This window comes from Lithobates pipiens, unplaced genomic scaffold, assembly GCF_037356315.1.
Source record: "Lithobates pipiens isolate NorthernLeopardFrog02 unplaced genomic scaffold, aLitPip1_a1.2 Scaffold_6, whole genome shotgun sequence".
Classification (NCBI taxonomy): Eukaryota; Metazoa; Chordata; class Amphibia; order Anura; family Ranidae; genus Lithobates; species Lithobates pipiens.
The window spans coordinates 1806464-1826141 of record NW_027507881.1 but is presented as its reverse complement, the minus strand read 5'-3'; positions in this window follow the sequence as shown (position 1 = coordinate 1826141).

Here is a 19678-nt window from a genome sequence, read left to right as displayed (position 1 = left end):
ACATGCCCCCCTAGCATGCACAAGCAAAGTACTGTGACTGCACTGTCCATTGGATGGTGCCAATCACAAAAATATGCTGTGACCAATCAAAGCATCACACAATGTGACCAACACCTGCAGTTAGCAGCTTGATACCATTTTGCACTCACATACTGATCAATGTGTTAGAGGAAAGAAATCTTCAAGATCACCATCCAGTATAAGCTTTATCCAGTACAAGTGCAGTCCAGTAGCAGTGCCAGAAACAGCTTCAACCATCCCCCTATTATTATTATTATTATTATTGTTATTATTATTATTATTATTGTTATTGTAAGGTGCGCCCCTCTAGTTCTGCTCGAGCTGGACTCTATTGGTCATTGGAAAAACTCTCTGACCGGTGGGGTAGTCAAGACACCGTGCACGATGTATGGCTTATCAAGAGTACAATTTTTTTATTTCCTGTGTAATGAATATAAACACTTAGAGATTACACAAAGCACAAGGTGGAAGGCCCCATGAGCAACCAATCATATACATCCACATCTATGTTAGTAATACAATTAGCAAAATTTTTTGGTGATTTCTGCCCAGAGATAAATCTGTGGAACGTGTCTAAATATATGTTTTTATAAGCTTAAGCTTTTATCATATTTGGAACATAAAACCACAGCACAATGTTCCTAACATGCCCTATATGTTCTATGTATGCAAAACCTAAATGTCAGCTGTGACCACAGGCGCATCTTCCTTCTTGCAGACTTGCAAAGTATGGCATGTGAAGCCGTTTCAATAACCTTTCTCATATATATATATCTATGGAAGTAGATTCTAGATGTAATAAGAAGTGTATAAACTTAAAGGGTGACTCTTCCTATACTTACAATTGTTATTATTATTATACAGGAATTATATAGCGTCAACAGTTTAGGAAGCACTTTACATCATAAGGTCAGACAGTACAATTACAATACAATTCAGAGAGCCCTGTTCATTAGAGCTTACACTCTAAGCCCTTGTACACACGGTCGGATATTCCGACAACCAAATCCGTTGGATTTTGTCCGTTGGATTTTGTCCGTCGGATTTTGTCTGACGGATTTTGTCCAAAACTGTTGCATACACATGTTCGGACAAAGTTGTCGGAAAATCCGATCGTTCAGAACGTGATGACGTTATTTCGTTACAACGGGACTACGTTCAGGCTAGTAGCCAATAGCTTTGATGTAGGAATTTGATTTGAGCATACGTGCCACTTTGTCCGATCGGAATTCTCTACACATGATCGGAGTATGTCCGATCAGACCACTGTGTGTCAGAAAATATTTCCAACAAGTTGGAAAATTTGGTCCAACGGATATTCCGACGGAAACAGTCCAATAGAGACCACACACAGTCGGATTATCCGACAAAACAGTCCCGATAGGACACATTCCGTCGGAATCTCCGACCGTGTGTAAAAGGGCTTAGAGGATGGGTCAAGAGATTCAAGAGGTAATAACTGTGGGGGGTGGGCTGATGGAGAAAATAAGTTGTACAGTTGTTAAGTAGGGGCCAAATATGTTTTTATGAAGAGATGAGTTTTCAGTGATCATCTGAAAGTGGACAGAATAGGAGATAATCGGACATCGGGGTAGTGAGTTCCAGAGGATAGGAGAGGCTCTGGGGAAGTCCTGGAGGTGAGTGTGGGACGAGGTGACAAGGAAACTAGAGAGCAGGAGGTCTTTGAAGGAACGAAGATAACTATTTAGTTTTTTTTTTGTTTTGTTTTACTAGGTTAGTGATGTAGCTGGGGGCCAAGTTGTGGATGCTTTGTAAGTTATTGTTAGTATCTTGAATTTAATTTGTTGGGTGAGTGGAAGCCAGTGGAGGGATTGGTAGAGAAGGGTCAGACGCTGAGCGGTTCGTAGGGTGGAAGTGTCTGGCAGCAGTTTTCATGATGACTGAAGGGGGGATAGCCTATATAAAGGTAAGCCAATGAGGAGGGAGTTGCAGTAGTCAAGGTGAGAGATGACCAGCGAGTGAATTAGAAGCTTTGTGGTGTCATTGGTTAGGAAGGGGTGTATCTTTGAGATGTTGCCGAGGTGGAGGCAGAAAGCTATGGACAGGGATTGGATGTGGGGTAGAAAGGAGAGTTTAGAGGCCAGGACTACACCTAGGACTTTGGCATGGGGGGATGGGCTGTTAGTTGAGCCGTTGAGTTTGACAGAGAAATCAGGGGAAGAAGCACGAGGGGGAGGAAATATTATGAGCTCGGTTTTGGATAAATTGAGTTTGAGGAAGTGGCGTGATATAGAGGCTGATATTTCTGTTAGTAAGTTGGTGAAAAGTGAGGAGACTGATGGAGTGAGCTGAGGTAGGGAGATAGATTTGGGTGTCATGGGCATAGAAGTGGTATTGAAAACCATGGGAGACAAGCAATAGGAGAGGTCCAAGAACATTTACCCCTCTACAGTATATGTAGGCAATTGTTTGCTTTCAACCTTTTCTGTTCCAGTATGACAGTCCCCCTGAGCACATATCCAGCTCCATAAAGGCATGGATTAATATGTTTGGTGTGGAGGAACTCAAACGTCATGAACACAGTCTTGACCGAAACCAGATGTGTGAGTCAGGTCTTCTCATCCAACATCAGTTGTATTGGTTGAATGGGCACACACCCCCACAAATATGATAAAAATCCAATGAAAAGTGGAGACAGTTATAGGCACAAAGGTGGGAGGGGCAACTCCACAGTAATGATCATAATTTTGAAATGAGATGCCCAACCAGCTCATATAGGTGTGATGGTCGGGTGACTACAAATGTTTGGCCATATATCATATGTGTGGAATACAATCTCCTGATAAACTTGCATTTCTGAATATTGTTTCTGTAAACATTTCTACTTATATCTCATTGTGCTGCTGGATTCCTTCCTTGTCTCTTTCACAAAGTTGAATTCATAATTTGTCAATATTGAACAGTATGTCAGGTGGTCCATACCTGCTGAAGTCTAGAGTCTGTTCAGATAAACTCCTAGTCATCTCCGTAGGTACAGACACTGTGAAGTAAATACTATTCAATGTTTCCAGCAGAAGTTCTTTCATTCTGATCCACCTTCCAGGAGTTAGTTGTCAGCCTGCAAGACTTCCAATCTCTAATGTATACACAGATCAGGTACACAGGAGGAGGGGAGAGCAGAATGCTCAGTCCTGTATAATGACTACTGTACATTCAAGAATTTTAGGATGAATTGCTCCATGGTGCCTTTGGCTACAGAGGTCATTAAGAAATTGGTTTAACCCTTTCTGTTACACCAACATAAGGTTTATGTTGATGAAATCACTGATTTGTAAACAGACTCCTGACCATTACAGCACCTGGGAGTTTGTTAAAATGTTCTTGTTTGTTTGGTATTTTCTTGTCAGCAGTGACTGCCAAGCTGTCCAATGATTTCCCTGCATAAAACACATCAATATTCAATTCAAAATTCAAACTTCTAATTTTGAATGAAAGCTATATTCTTTCTATTTTATTCTGTTTAATTATTTTCTACTCAACATTCCTATTTCAAAATTTTAATTTCAGAAGACAGCTTTTATTTATTATTTTATATTTGAAATACAAATGTCAGAAAATAGCTATATTCTTTATGTTGTATTCTATTCTATTCAAAATTCTAATTAGGAAAAACGACTATATTCTTTCTCTTTTATTCTATTCTGTTCAAAATTCCAATTTGGGAAGATGGCTATATTATTTCTATTGTGTTCTACTCCTCTCTATTTAGAATTCAAATAATGGAAGACAGTTATATTCTTTTCTTTTATAATATTATATTCTTATATATTGTCTATTCTGTTCTATTTGTTCTATTATAATCTGCTTCCATTCTATTTCATTTTTTTTATCATATTCTGTGTTATGCTATTCTTTTATATTATATTTGATTCTTTATATGCATTTTATTATATTCTGTCCTATCTTAACATATTATATTATTTTTATTTTCTATTCTATTCTGTTTTATTCTTTTCTATTCTTTTATAGTCTGTTCCATTTTATTCTGTTTTATTCTGTTATATTCTTTTCGAGTATGCTCTATTTTATTCAGATTTATTATATTATTTTAGATTCTGTTCTATTATATAAAGCAGCCCAAGTAGGAATCAGCATTGTTGTTTTTCTTTTAAACTTAAATGTTATTAATTTGATCTACAAATTTTGAGAAATGATCCCCCTCCGAGATAAAATGTGCTAATTCTTACATATTTTGATTGGATGAATTAGAAAACAGATGATAAACGTTCTTGATAGCAAAATTTTTCAGCACATTTTACAATAAGGATTTATACACAGGTGAATATATTTGCCTACAAGGGAGGGAGATGTCTGATGATCATGATGCCTCATAACTTCTCCACAAAGTACGGTACAACAATGAAAATGGCAACACATGGAAGTATATAAATGTATCTTCACTGTGAGACTAAAGATCATCACCTGAATGTACTGTCAATTTGAAAATTCTGAAAATCAGAAATTAAAAATTCAAAATGTGAAAATCTAAAAACCCGTAAATTTGAAAATCTGAAATAATAATTTACTAATAATAACTAAACTGTTACTAACTATTAAATTATATGTATTGTTATTTTGGATAATTCGTAACTTTAGATAAATTCATATTTGCTGCATTCACTAACAGACACATTTGAAAGGACAATCCAATACCTGTAATTTAATAGTTAGTTATTATTAGTTAGTTATTCTTCAAATTTTCGGATTTTCTTTCTTATTTTCTAATTTTCTAATTTATAAATTTTAGAATTTTCTAATTTATGAATTTTCTAATTCATGAATTTCTAGCTTTATAATTTAAGAATTTTTGAAATGTAGAAATTATTAATTTTCTAATTTTCGATTTAAAATTTTTTTGAATTTTCTAATTCATGAATTTTCATGTTTTCTAATTTATGAAATTTTCTAATTTTTGAAATACCTAATTGATACATTTTCTTATATATGAATTTTTGAACTTTCGAATGTATGAATTTTCAAATTTATGAATTTTCAAATTTATTAATTTTGAATGAATGAATTTTCCAATTTTCCAATTTTATAAATTAGAAATTTTTGAATTTTCAAATTTTCAAATTCATAGATTTTCGAGTTTTTTAATTCATGAATTTTCAAATTTATGAATTTTCTAATTTTCGAATTTATACATTTTTGAGATTTCGAATTTTCAAATGTATGGATTTTCAAATTGATGGATTTTCTAGTTTTGTCCTTTATGAATTTTCAAATTTATGATTTTCTTGTTCAAATTTTCTCATTTATGAATTTTATAATTTTATCATTTATACATTTTATAATTTTCTTATTTATTAATTTTCAAACTTTTGTAATTTATGAATTTTATAATTTATGAATTTTCAGTCAATGAATACTCAGGACTTAGTTTTACTTTATTAGTGACCCAATTCTGGTACAATTTATCTACTTTCCTTCCATCTCTACTCTTTACAATATGTTTCTAATTAAAACTTATTTGCAAATTTGTATAATTCATTTTGTTATAATTTAGTTCAGATTAGTTGACATTTGTTATGATTGTGATTTGGAAATTCAGATACATCCGAATCTCCAATAATGAAAATGTTGTCTGAATTTTGATTCATAACGAAATAAATTGCACATGTCTACTGGCTGGATGGAAGCCCCTCCTCCATACAAATCACATAAAGATCCTCTTGGAGTTTGTAAAAAAATCCCCAGAAGAACTCTCAGACTGTGAGGACCAAGATTCTCTCATCTGATGAAACCAAAATGGAAGAGTTTGGCCTCAATTCTAAATGTTATGTCTGGAGGAATCCAAGCAGTGCTCATTAGACATGTGCGATTTGTTTCTGTCCGAATACAAATTCAGACAAATTTTTGGTTATTCAGAGATTTGGTTGTATCTGAATCTCTGAATATAAGTGTCACAAATAGTATTAAATTTCAATGAAATTCATAAAATTTCATTTTGTAATGAATGGCAAATTTTCAGAACAATTACAAGTCGGAACAGAGACGGAAAATGATCGACCGATTCTAATTCTGTGTGAAGAACAGCTGGTTGTTAAGCAGCGGACCGGGAAGACGGCCACCACGTCCTTAACAACCAATGACTCATCAGCTGTCAGTGGGCTTCCCCACTGACAGCTGAAATGTAAACAACAAAATGTTGGCTAAACAAAAAAAAATAGTTAAAAAAATGGTGTGGGGTCGGGTGACCTCACAATTAAGTTTGGTCAGCACACCCTTTTGAATCGTCAAAATGGATTCCAGGTCAAGTTGCATGGTCCAAATACTGCTCAAAGGTGTGGCATCATGGGTCTGATGCGTTCGGTCACCACTCTATAACACACCTTAATAGTGTCAAGCCGTGGATGAGATTGTGTTGTCCTACTCCATATGACAGACCAGCTGCCTCCTGCACCTTCCAGTCCCCTCCCCTATGTGTGTCGATCCCCCTGATGGAGATATGATATTTCCCTTGTATCCACACGCGAAGATAAATAAAATGACACCAAAGTAAAGAAGAACGGTCACACTACACTCACACTGCACCATCACTAGAGTCACACTAAACTGATATTCTATACTGACAATACAATCACAATAGCGCACTAACTGTCTAATAGCACTGAATAGAGTCCTGTTCTATCTCTCTATATGCTGATATCACACAGAAAATGGCCACTATGTAAAGAATATTTTTATTCTGCGGCGGCGCAGGGCATTTTGGTCGTGCAGCAGGCTGAATAAACGGTCAAACGCCCTGATAATTCAGATGTTCGGTGAACAGCCAATGTTCGCCCCAAACTCATACTCAACCGTAACTATTCAAGATGATCCTCCTACTCAAATTCTTATGTATGGGGATGTTTTGGCATCCCCCAGTGCCACTCCCCCTTAAAATATTTAAAATGATCAATGCCATCTATAAAACATTTTAGACTTGTGCACAACGGTTTTGTTTAGTTTCGGTTCGTTGTCAATCGTAAAATACATCATTCCGTTCTGTTATATTCGTTATGTTACGTTAATACGTTTTCGGATAATTCGTTATTATTCGTAGAGTGTTGAATTCATTCCTTCATATTCGATGAAATTCGCTATTTATGTATGTATAGACATTCGTGATAATGATTTGTAGTTTGGAAAGTCGTTTGTTTATTGAATCTTTTAACACACACAATGACAACGTCTCTTCTCCTTGGCTCAAATACAATACAACACCCTTCTAACTCAGTTTTCAGGAATGCACTTTGCCAGTAATCCATCCTCCGGCACAAAATTTATTAGCTGATTGGACTATAAGCCCTTGTACACACGGTCGGAGATTCCGACAACCAAATCCGTCGGATTTTGTCCGATGGATTTTGTCCGAAACTGTTGCATACACACGGTCGGACAAAGTTGTCGGAAAATCCGATGTGATGACGTTATTTAGTTACGACGGGACTATGTTCACGCTAGTAGCCAATAGCTTTGATGTAGGAATTTGATCTGAGCATGCGTACCACTTTGTCCGATCGGAATTCTCTACACATGATCGGAGTATGTCCGATCGCAGCGTTTTGTCGGAAAATTTTACCAACAAGTTGGAAAACTTGGTCCATCGCATACTCTGATGGAAACAGTCCGATGTAGACCACACACAGTCGGAATATCCGACAAAACGGTCCGATCGGACACATTCCGTCTGAATCTCCGACCGTGTGTACAAGGGCTAAGATTTACTTTGAGCTGACCTTTTGTTTTATTAGATCTTTAAAGAATTACCGAATCATGTCGAATTCATTCAAATTCATTTGTTATATTTCTTTCGTATTCGTTGTTATTCATTATTTTTTTATTCGGACATTCGGATGCATCCGAATAGCCGAAAGATGCAAAATTCGTCCGAATTTAGATTTGTTACGAAACAAATTGCACAAGCCTAATACATTTATCTGGGGATCGGGTAGACATGAACTGCCATGGCTTACCCTTAAAAACCCAGCCACTTTGGGAGGGACTGCCTTGTCTGTCTTCCATTCCTATTACTTAGCACCCCAATTGTCCCACTTCTACCACTTAGATAAGACTGAAGCTAATCAATATCAGACATTAGTAAGCCAAACCAAATACCTTACTCTTCCCTGCAGGTGATCGTTAGAGGGGGTGGACAGTTGGGTGTGGTGTACACACGTGAGCCTATGATGCGACATCACAGATATGTCTGGGAGATAGCTCTGATTTGGACTCACTGCCCCCCCATCACTATAATATTCCCTTGTGTATCCCTCAATTGCATGTGCTCCCATAGAGCAGACCTAACTCTGCTCTGGGTTTCTAGATGCTGCCCAAATCACAGCCTATGGTGTCCCCGCTGTTCAGAGGACATGGGTACTCTATTTCACCTACTATGGACATGTCCAGTTATTCAAGCCTACTGGAAGCAAATAATTAAATTGTTGCATGACCGTATAGGCTCCCCTCTTCAATTTGACCCTAAACCTTGTCTACTAGTCCTGCTTCCAGATGTTGATGCAGACATGTTCTTCACTGTTTTTTTTTTTTACATGAAACCCTTTTTATTTCCCGGAAAATTGAGGTGCATCCCTGGATGCAGGCTGATCCCCCCACTTTTCAAGCCTGGTTATTTGAGGTTAATGCAACACTACCATATAAGAAATTGGTTTGTCTTCATAGAGGCTGCCCCTTTAAATACAACAAAACCTGGGATAGATGGCTTGAGCCGTCAGACACCTGTGCTGTATGATATTGTTTTGAGGGGCCTATAATTTGTGATTCTACATCTAAGCGTGCTCCCTTGTAATGTATTATGTGTAATGCCACTGTGTCCTTCTTCAATCAGCTGAGGTGCTTAAGTTTTATGCAGCATACCCCCCTTAATGTTTACTAGCCCAAAATTGAACATTAACCCTTTCCCCCCACCTTTGGTCCATATTCTTTCACAGGATTTCTATTCCTATGAATGTTGGTATTAGGTATTTGTATTAACACTGTACTTATTTGAATGTGTTATGCCCGATAAATTTGTATTAAGGGTCCATTCACAAGGGAGGTCCGCCAAGGGGACTTCATTTTACTCCTGGGGGGATCGATTCATTGATCTCCGCTGGATGAAAGGTCTGTGTCCCCTTACTGTGTAGAGATGGACCTGTCAGAGCCCCACTGTCCTCTATGGGGAGATCAGGTGAAAACAAACCACCTGTCAATTTTCAGCCGATCCGATCCGATCCGATCCTCCAGACGGATGGAAAATTGAGTCACCATCCATCTAGATTTCATAGACAAGATCAGATCAGATATCAGCGGATGTTAGTGCACATCCAGGCAGATCTGATCAGAAAGCCTGTGTGGAAGGGGTCTTATAATTTGGATACTACTTACTATATGCACCTATTATTTAATTTTATTTTATACACCATGCCATGTAATTGTATATGTAATACCTTCTTTACAATAAACTTGTTTTTAGTTTGAAAAAAATATAGATCTCTAAACACAAAAATATAGATCTCTAAACACAAAAATATAACAAAAGAATACAGCAATACCAGTGACGTGCCGTATTATATGGATGAGGCTTTCCAGCAGTACAGCCAAACTAAATTGGTGATTAGGGATGAGCTGAGTGTTCGAGTCAAACCCATGTTCAACTCGAACACCGGCTGTTCGCCCGTTCGGCAAAATCCAAACATTATGGGCCCAAGCGCACCAAATTCGAGTGGCGCTCACAGCCCATAATGGACTGCGGCATCACAGTGCATTGCTGGCTGATGATTGGCCAAGCATACACTATGACCCGCATGCTTGGCCAATCACAGCGCCGTCAGCGAAGAGAGCCATAGGATGCCTGTGGCCAATTATGGCTCAGGGGGTGTAGTACACGACCCACACTACATAAGGCCGCCTGTGCGGTGGCCTTGCATAGTTTTTGCGGCTCATAGAGTGTGCACCTAAAGCTACCCCAATTGCTGGTGTTCTTCAGACCCTATAAAAACAGGCAGGCAGCTGCAGTAATTACAGTCGATGTACTGTGTCGTCTGCACAGTGTGCACCTAAAGTTACCCCAATTGCTTGTGTTCTTCTGGTCCTATACCACAGGCAGCTGCAGTAGTTACAGTCAGTGTATTATGCCACCTGCACAGCATGCACCTAAAGCTACCCTAATTGCTGGTGTTCTTCAGATCCTATACCCCAGGCAGGCAGCTGCAGTAATTACACTCGGTGTACTGTGTCATCTGCACAGCGTGCACCTAAAGCTACCCCAATTGCTGGTGTTCTTCAGATCCTATACCACAGGCAGGCAGCTGCAGTAATTGAGGTCGTCTGGACCCGGAGCATTATCGGTATGCCCGCACAGACATGTAGCTCACTTGCTGTATAGCAGTTTGATTCTCTGACGGACACTTGTTTACCTCCTACATCAGCAAGGCTTCCATGGCTGAGACCATACCCACTGGTGTGGGGCTGGTCTACAGCTTGTCTCCGGGTCCCATTACTATTTTTAGTGAGACAGGATATGGGCCTGTTTCTGGGTAAATACCGCCCCCAGTCGCCGGAAGAGACCCTTCTCGGTACTTGAGCAACCTCAATGGCTTAAGCTTTAGGATGTCTGTATTTCCTGAAGAAGCTGATAAGCGAAACTAGTCGAAATACACCATTGCCTTTACTAGCCATTGATTGTTCATATTGTTTTTGGTTTTATAACTCAATAAATGTATCCAATTTTTTACACTAGTGCTTAATTTAATTTGTATGTTTTGTTATGCATCGCAATAGTCCATCAGCTCCCCCCTTTTTTCTTTGGTGCCTCTGGTTGGGGACCAGAGCTCCCATTGTTTATTTCAGTCGGTGTACTGTGTTATCTGCACAGTGTGCACCTAAAGCTACCCCAATTGCTGGTGTTCTGCTGATCCTATACCGCAGACAGCTCCAGTAATTACAGTTGGTGTATTGTGTCATTTGCACATTGTGCACCTAAAGCTACCCCAATTGCTGGTGTCCTGCTGATCCTATACCGCAGGCAGCTCCAGTAATTACATTTGGTGCATTGTGTCATCTGCACCGTGTGCACCTAAAACTACCCAAATTGCTGGTGTTCTTCAGATCATATACCACAGGCAGGCAGCTGCAGTAATTACAGTCGACATACTGTGTAATCTGCACAGTGTGCACCTAAAGCTACCCCAATTGCCGGTGTTCTGCTGATCCTATACTGCAGGCAGCTCCAGTAATTACAATTGGTGTATTGTGTCATCTGCACAGTGTGCACCTAAAGCTACCCCAATTGCTGGTGTTCTTCAGATTGTATACCACATGCAGGCAGCTGCAGTAATTACATTTCGACATGCCGAAGACTTGGTAGAGGGGATGACCAAGCCCTCCTCATCCTCCTCATCCTCTCTCACTCATGCTCAGGGTACTGGCAAAGCAGCTGCCAATGTGGCCTCTTCCCTCGTCTCAATGGCATCAGTCACTCCTTCCCTAAACTAGAAAACAGGGGGTTCCCCTAGTGGTGGACTTTGGAGGCACGTACACCAATAAAGTAAAAATAAAATATAAAGTTTATTAATTAAATAGATAGATATAAAATCATATCATACAAAAAAAATGAACAACATAGTAAATGAAGTACAGAAAACTGGTAAATATATCACCCATACACAATATAATTTGCTATAGCATAGAGCACATTATATCAATGAATAGTATTGCATAGATATGACGTGATGTTGATAAAAAACAGGTAAAGCAGGTCAGATGATGTAGATGGCTCTCCAATTTCCAAGGTTCCCAATATTAAATTATATAACGTAAATATATTGAAATGTGGATTATTTTCAGTCAAAAAAGTGGGGGGAGGTGCTTATTGAATCCCCAAGGAAAGTTCACCAGGTGCATCTGAGAAAAACACTGGGGCGCAAGAAAATGCTCAGCCCTGAGATGATGGTGCAGGTATGGATATAAATTGATGTGGATTTCAGACCTGTGCAATAAAAAGAGGGCTTGGAGCAATTGAAGAGGGATTTATGACCGTCTGTTCAGCGTGTGAACTCCTTCCCTAGACCCACCATGTTCTCCTGAGGAGTCCCCCGAACTGTTTTAGCACAGTGTTGGGTACATGCTCCAGGAGGATGCCCAGCGTTTTGAAGGCTATGATGATGATACCCAGCTAGAGGAAGGCAGTAGCGTGAGCCCAGAGAAAGGGGATGCCCAACAGGACAGAAATCTGTCAGTCATGTTCCATCAGCTGCAGCATACTGCCAGGTTTGCTCCAGTGATGAGGAGGGAGGGGATGATGAGTTCACTGACTCCACTTGGGTGCCTGATAGGAAAGAGGAGGAGGAGGAGGAGGCACATCTCCAACGAGGCAGGATGCCCTCCAGAGGCCAGCTTAAGGGCAGCACACCGACTGAATCACACCGCAGAGCTCCGCCTGTGCAGGGCGCTGCCTCTGCACGTTATTCCAAAAGTTCTTGGTGTGGGTTTTTGAGACGAGTGCATCAGATCGCGCCGCTGTTATTTGCAACATATGTCTCAAGCGTATCATGGGCACTTGGGCACCACATAATTGTACACCGACGTCTGAATGTACCAGGCAAATTTCCTGCCCCAGCTGCTGGACCATCGAAAGAAGTTCACTCCCAGCCATCCACATGCCCAGCGGTTGAATGCTAGCTTGGCTAAATTGCTAGCACTTCAACTGCTGCCTTTCAGTTGGTAGACTCTGCCCCCTTCCGTGAGTTTGTGCAATATGCGGATCCTCAGTGGCAGGTTCCCAAATGCCACTTTTTCTCATGGAAGGCGATTCCGGCCTTCTAACGGCATGTGGAAGGCAATGTCCATGCCTCGCTGGACAGGGCAGTCAGCAGTAAGGTGCATATTACTGCTGACTCATGGTCCAGCAGGCATGGACAGGGATGTTACCTATCTTTCATGATGCATTGGGTGACTCTTCTGGCAGCTGGGAAGGATGCAGGACAAGGTGCAGTAGCGTTGGAGGTTGTTCCGCCACCATGCCTCCAAAATGTTACTACTGGTGATTGCGACACACCTCTCTCCTCCACCCCCTCCTCTTCTTCTTCAGGTGGTTGACGCCACGCCAGCTTAAGCCAGGAATGGTGGTTTGCGACAATGGCACCAACCTCCTCTCCGCCCTCTGACAGGGACAACTGACCCATGTGCCCTGTGTGACTCATGTCCTTAAATTTGTGGTGCAGCGGTTCTTGGGCAGGTACCTGGGCTTACAGGATGTCCCGAGGCAGGCCAGGAAAGTCTGTGTGCATTTCTGCCAGTCATAAAATGCCAGTGCTCGGCTGGCTGAGCTCCAAAAGGAATTGAACCTTCCCAAGAACCGCATAATCTGTGACATCCCCACCAGGTGGAACTCAACATTGGCAATGCTGTAGCGGTTGCACACACAGTAGAGGGCCATCAATGAGTACCTGTGCAACTATGGCACCAGGACAGGGTCAGGGGAGCTTGTTTTTTTTTCCTACGCCAGTAGGCCATGATCAGGGATGCACACACTGTCCTGTCACCATTTGAGGAGGCCACGAGGATGGTGAGCAGTGACAGTGCATGCATGAGTGACACTGTACCTCTTGTCCACCTGTTGGAGCACACGCTGCGTGGAATAATGGACAGGGCACTTGAGGCAGAATAGAGGCAGGAAGAGGTCCCCTTTATCCAGACAGTGTTCCTGCTGGCCTGCCGATCACACAGGAAGAAAACGAGGAGGAGGAGGAGGAGGAGGGGGAGGATTGTGTCAGCATGGAGGTGGAGCCTGGCACTCAGCATCAGCAGCAGTCTTTTAGGGATGATATACAGTCCCAAAAAACCCGTGGACTTGTACTTGGCTGGGAGGAGGTGGGTGCGGATCATGTCGCCCTTAGTGACCCAAAGGACTCTGGACAGAATGCCTCAGCTAACCTACGCTGCATGGCCTCCCTGATCCTGCCAGGCTTGCGGAAAGATCCTCGTTTTCAGCGGATCAAGGAGAGGGATCATTACTGGCTGGCAACTCTCCTTGATCCACAGTATAAGGGTAAGGTCGCAGACCTTATCTTGCATCACAGAGGGAGCAGAGGATGAGACATCTTCAGGAGGCCTTGCAGAAAGGTCTGTGCAATGCGTTCCCAGAGACTGGGAGGTTACAAATTCCTGGTCCTGGACAATGTGTTGCTGAGGCTTTGGTCAGTCAGACTTGGATACCTTTCCCACCAAAAATCCTCTGGGTTACTTGGTCTTGAGGATGGATCACTGGCCAGAGCTTGCACAGTATGCAATTGAGCTACCGGCCTGCCCTGCATCCAGTGTTCTTTCAGAACGCACATTCAGTTCTGCTGGAGACTTTGTAACCGATCACAGGGTACGCCTGTCCACCGACTCGGTTGATCGACTGACCTTCATAAAGATGAATCAGTCTTGGATCACCACCAGCTACCAAGCACCTAAAGCTGATCTAACCGAATAATTTTTTTTTGAAATGTCACATCTCTTCAAGACTATGCTGATGCTGAGTGACTATCTTGTTATGCTGACTGACTACCCTCTTCCTCCTCAATGATCCTGCTGATAGCTTGAAAGAACATTTTTGGTTCTGAGCACTGCCACCAGTGGCTAAGACCCAATTTTTCAGCCCCTGTTTAACATTTTTGATGCAATACTTTGCAGCAGGGCTCATTCCTGCGCTCCAACTAGAGTATCTGTGAGGGGTTGCAGTGTCGTGGCACCAGTGCCTAAAGCCCAATTTTCAGCCCCTGTTTAACAGGTGCATGTAATTACAATTCTTTATATAATATTTCACAGCAGGGCCCGTTCCAGTGCCCACCGAGGGTAACTGTGAGGACTTACAGTGTTTTGGCACCAGCACCACCACCACCAAAGACCCAATTTTTCTACCACTGTTCAACAATGGCATGTAATTACACTTCTATATATACTAGTTCACAGCAGGACACTCCAGCGCCCACTATGAGTCACTTTGAGGGCTTACAGTTTTAACTTGTGGCAACACCAACACCTTAGGCCCAAATTTCTGCAGAGCATATAGGGCAGGCCCCTACTTTCAAACATCCAACTTACAAATGTATCCTACTTGCAAACGGAAGGAGACAACAGGAAGTGAGATGAAATCTACCCCTAGGAAGGGAAATTCTCTCCTGTAAGAGTTGATATGGGAAAAATGTGTCTCCTCTCCCCTGATGCTTTATCCCAATCCTTGTTTTACTAAAAAACCCAAATTTTCAAAAAACATTTGTCATTGGGACAGAAAGTGAGGTGAAATCTTCTGAAGAGGTGCATAGATGGAAAAAAAATGTCACAGGGGTGATAACCATTCCCTATGTTTTCCAAAAAGCTTAAAAATAGATTTTTTGACTGGAGCTACACTTTAAAAATTTACCAGTTCAAAATTACAAACAGATTCTACTTAACAACAAACCTACACAGACCCTGTCTTGTTTACACCACCTGTATACTGCTGTTCAGAGTATATAGGGCCTGGGGGCACCACGTCTTTCCTTTTTTTTTATTTGGGTAGGGGTTCCCCTTAATATCCATACAAGACCCAAAGGGGCTGTCAATGGGCAGGTAGGGCTACCCATGCCATTTTTCTCAATGATTTTCATCCATATTACCAGAACCAGATATTACATTAAAACCACTAGCAGTTTCAAATGACTTTTTTTCCATTAGAAATGTCATTTGCAGGGACTGTTCTAAACACAGGAAACATGTGTCAATTCACAGGCACGATATTTAAAGGAATATTTCACTTCTTTTCACTTTAAGCATCATTAAAATCACTGCTCCCAAAAAAAAAGTCAGTTTTTAAAAAAAATTTTTTGCATTGATACATGTCCCCCGGGGCAGGAGTTGGGTCCCCAAACCCTTTTTAGGACAGTAATTTGCATATTAGCCTTTAAAATTAGCACTTTTGATTTCGAACGTTCGAGTCCCATAGACTTTAATGGGGTTCTAAAGTTCCCTCAAATTTTCGGTCCATTTGCAGGTTCTGGTGCGAACCGAACCGGGGGGTGTTCGGTTCATCCCTACTGGTGATGTTAGACACCAACCATATAAAAAGAGGCAAATTCAAATTGTACTCTGCTGGCTTGTCTATCGTACACATTATCTCAATATAAACGCAGAGAGATTATTTTTTGTATGACCAGAAGATATTTTCATTACAATGTGTCACAGAATGTTTTTATTTTTTAATGATTGAATGCTTGCATGAGTCAGAAGCAGCAAAATATACAGGATGAGCGGACTTGCAACAGAACATCAGGACTCTTGAGTAAATTGTCACCCGAGGACAGGAAGTGTGTTATTGGGAGGATCAACAGGTTAAAAGTGAAAAAATCCTTGAAAATAAAGAAAATAAATGCAGCCACCACATTTATGGACGGGTTTGTTGAAATATATACAGAATAAAAAATGTAATTTCGTTTTTTATTAAAATTGTATTTCTTCAATAGGTATTTTTTTTTTTTCTTTGTTTCCTGTTTTTGAGCCCAGTATTTTTTGGTAATGGGGAAATGATACAAAATGTATTATGCCACGTACACACGAACGGTTTTCCTGTCAGAATAAACTCTGAAGGTTTTTCCGACGGAGTTCTGCTGAAACTGTCCTGCATACACACAATCACACCAAAGTCCGATCGTCAAGAACATGGTGACATACAACACGTATGATGGGACTAGAAAAAGGAAGTTCAATAGCCAGTAGCCAATAGCTGCCGTCTCGTACTTCCTTCAGAGCATGCGTAGTTTTTGGTCCGTTGGAACAGCGCACAGACAAGCGGTTTTCCTGATAAGAATTGGTTCCATCGGAAATATTTAGAACATGTTCTATTTCTAGGTCCATCCTAATTTTTGAAAAAAAAAGGCAGATGAGGCCCACACATAATCGGAATATCCTATGAAAAAATTCCGTCTGACTTTTTCTGTCAGACATTCCGCTCGTGTGTATGCAGCAATAGTCTACCTCGTTTCTTGTAGTGAAATGTTTTATGAGGATATAATATATAACACATATATAGTTTTTTATATATTTTTGTTTGTTCCTTGTATTGGTTTTTGGGATCGAGCCTCTGTGTTATGTTGGCCGAGCCACCCCTGCATGGACCTTGTTGTGTTTTCTAAAATCTCAAAAAATAGAAATTAAAAAAATGTATATTTCCACCTTGGCTATGATTACTGGAACCTGGTGCAAACTTTTAGACATGGCTTCTGATTGTTGTCGTCACACAGGTGTCATGAAATATAAGAAATGTGTGACAATGTGATTCACAAAGTGATTTCCATAATGATGTTCCTCTTAGTAGAAGACGGGGACTGGTCAAGGGACTATAGTGGGAAGAATCTCCCACTCAGCACTCAGGAAGAAGGAAGGGGCTGCAGAAAGTAGGACATGAATACATGAATGTGTGAGCTCCTATACGGATTACAGGGGGTGGGGCTGTGCAGTCAGGTTTGTAGAATCATTGTAATGTGCATATCAGAACCAGAGGAATATTATTGGTTCTTCATTCCCTTGATGACATTTCCGGCCAGTTATGTACCACATACTGACTATATACACAGTCCCTGGAATGTCAGTACCCGCCACAAATCCCGGTACCTGTCAGAAACAGGTGCATGACTCTATCACATGGTGGCATGGCAGGAGTGGCATTGAGGCCAGACTGTCCATACTGGGTGGCATCCTAGGAACCCCCAATCCCTGAACAGGAATGACATTTGTCATAGAGCCATCGAGACTGATTCTTAAAGTGGTCCAATTAAGAACTTCCGGAATCCGACACACCCATCAGAATTCTTATTGAACCTGTTCCAAGGCTTTCATAAACTAGGCACCAAAGGGACCATCCCACCAGAAAAGTGCCCCCAATCCTTTATTGAAGAGGTGTCAGGGCAGATTCCTGGCTTGTCTTGTACCCAGTGTGGTGTCTGAGAGGGTCTCCATTACATCAGAAGTTTGTGTCACTTTCTCCCCCCTGACAGTGTGGATCGGATGCATGACCCAGTCTTGGATGACTAACACTGACTACAAATCCCATGCTGCTCATCTTAACCAGTTCTCACCTTCCCTATAGCACTTTTACTGTAAGCCCTTGTACACACGGTCGGACATTCCGACAACCAAATCTGTAGATTTTTGTCCGACGGATTTTGGCCGAAACTGTTGCATACACACGGTCGGACAAAGTTCTCAGAAAATCCGATCGTTCAGAACGTGATGACGTTATTTCATTACGACGGGACTACGTTCAGGCTAGTAGCCAATAGCTTTGGTGTAGGAATTTGATCTGAGCATGAGTGGCACTTTGTCCAATCAGAATTCTCTACACATGATCGGACAAGGTCCAATCGGATCACGTTGTCGGAAAATTTTACCGACAAGTTGGAAAACTTGGTCCGTCGGATACTCCGACGGAAACAGTCCGATGAAGACCACACACAGTCGGATTACCCAACAAAACGGTCCGATCGGACACATTCTGTCGGTATCTCCGACCGTGTGTACAAGGGCTTACAGGGCAGTTGCACTGCACCCCATCACCCCATCAACCCCCAAATACCCACTTCACTGCCCTGTCACCGGTGTCATTAGTGCAGTGTACAAATGTTCTTCTGATCACTGTATTAGTGTCACGGGTGACGCTATATCACATTGGCATCAGAGTTAATCCCAGATAGCGTCAGTTTTCCCGTTACATAGTCACTAATACATGATTGCCGGTAACACACACACTGACAAAAAAATATTTTTCGATTCATTAATTTTATTGCTTTTTTCGTAAATTCACAAATTTGTAAATTAGTAAATCCCCAAAAAATTGGAAATTTGAAAATTTGGAAATTTGGAAATTTGAAAATCAAAATTTTCGGATGTCTGAACTTCAAATTTCCAAATGTAGAATTTTGGAAATTTGAAAAATTTGGAATTTTCAAATTTTCGAATTCCGAAATTCACAAAATTCAGAAATGCAAAAATTTGCTAATTTGAAATTTGGAAATTTGAAGATTCAGAAATTTGAAAATTCAGAATTCACAAATTTGAAAATTCAGAATTCACAAATTTGAAAATTCAGAATTCACAAATTTGAAAATTCAGAATTCGGAAATTTGAAAATCCAAAAATTTGGATTTTCATATTTCTGAATTTCCGAATATTCAAATTTCTAATTTCTGAATTTTCAAATTCCGAATTTCTGAATTTTCACATTTCCAAATTTTAGAATTTCCGAATGTTCAAAATCCAGAATTTTCGCATTCCTGAATTTTCACATTTTTGAAATCCGAATTTCTGAATTTTAAATTCCGAATTTCTGAATTTTCAAATTGGAATTTCCGAATTTTCCAATTTTCGTAATTCGAAAATTCTGAAATTCTGAAATTTGAGTTTGAAAATCTGAAAACAGAACAAAAATCAGTAAAATTTGAAATAATAACTAACTAATAATAACAAATCATAATTATGTTCCTTTCAAATTTGGTTATTAGTGAATGTAATGAATACAAATGTATCTGAAGTTACGAATTATCCAAAATAATGGATGCTGCATCTAAACAAATGGAATGGAACAAATAAATAATAAATAATAATAAAATGTTTTATTAATATTATTGTTATT